This window comes from Piliocolobus tephrosceles, chromosome 4 (genome assembly GCF_002776525.5).
Source record: "Piliocolobus tephrosceles isolate RC106 chromosome 4, ASM277652v3, whole genome shotgun sequence".
NCBI lineage: Eukaryota > Metazoa > Chordata > Mammalia > Primates > Cercopithecidae > Piliocolobus > Piliocolobus tephrosceles.
In genome coordinates, this window is record NC_045437.1 from 49,613,622 (window position 1) to 49,615,031 (window position 1,410).

Below are 1,410 nucleotides of genomic sequence, written 5' to 3' on the forward strand. Positions count from 1 at the left end.
TGTAGCACGTATGTCCAAAGGGGATAGAAAAGGAATAATAGCTGGGCGCGGTGGCTCACGCCTGTAATCCCAGCACTTTGGGAGGCCGAGGCGGGCAGATCATGAGGTCAGGAGATCGTGACCATCCTGGCTAACACGGTGAAACCCCATCTCTACTAAAAATTAGCTGGGTGTGGTGGTGGGCGCCTGTAGTCCCAGCTACTTGGGAAGCTGAGGCAGGAGAATGGCAGGAACCCAGGAGGCGGAGCTTGCAGTGAGCCGAGATCACGCCATTGCACTCCAGCCTGGGCAACAGAGCGAGACTCCGTCTCAAAAAAAAGAAAAGAAAAGAAAAGCAATATTCATACAATTCATACAATTCAATGTGTCCAGGGCAGGCTGGACTATGGGGAGATGGAGAGATGTACAGTCACACTGAGGGAGGCCATGTGGAACCCCAGGGGTCACAGAGACACAGGGAAGCATCAGGCTAAAGCCATGAGTAAACACCACAAAACAGAAAGGCACCAGACACTCAGGCTTTTGGTTAAGTAAGTTGGGCTTGCTCATTAAGGACCTTTTCTTGAGACTCATTCTTTATAATTTATTCATTTCACAAACACTTCTGTAGATTTCACAAACACTAATATAGTTATTACCATATTAGTAACTCCTTTAATTCTAACAACTCTGTGAGGAAGGGACTATTATTAGCCACATTTTACAGAAGAGGAAACAGGCACACAGAGATTACGCAATTTGCCAAGATCAGGATGTCTGAAAATGTTGATCTGGGATTCAAATACCTTTCAAGGGAATAAATGACACCTCTGAAAGATGTCACCCATTTTCCCTTAGAAAAATCCTTTAGAAATCCCCTAGGAATTTCTCTAGGAAGAGAAATTTGTCCTAGAAAAATCCTAGGAACCTGCCTGAGTGAAAAAGGAAAAAGTAGCACCAGAATTGATAGTCAACTTGCCCATCGCACTGCCGGGATACAATCTCTAAAATGATGACACATTTAAATGCGATAGACGAATATGAAATTGGTCACAGATGAACACAGGATTTTTTCCATTCTTAGTAAATGCCCTTAGTACATCTGAATTTGTTTAAAAATGTTTGAGTTTGGCCGGGCGCGGTGGCTCAAGCCTGTAATCCCAGCACTTTGGGAGGCCGAGACGGGTGGATCACGAGGTCAGGAGATCGAGATCATCCTGGCTAACACAGTGAAACCCCGTCTCTACTAAAAAATACAAAAAACGAGCCGGGCGAGGTGGCGGGCGCCTGTAGTCCCAGCTACTCGGGAGGCTGAGGCAGGAGAATGGCGTAAACCCGGGAGGCGGAGCTTGCAGTGAGCTGAGATCCAGCCACTGCACTCCAGCCTGGGCGACAGAGCGAGACTCCGTCTCAAAAAAAAAAAAAAACAAA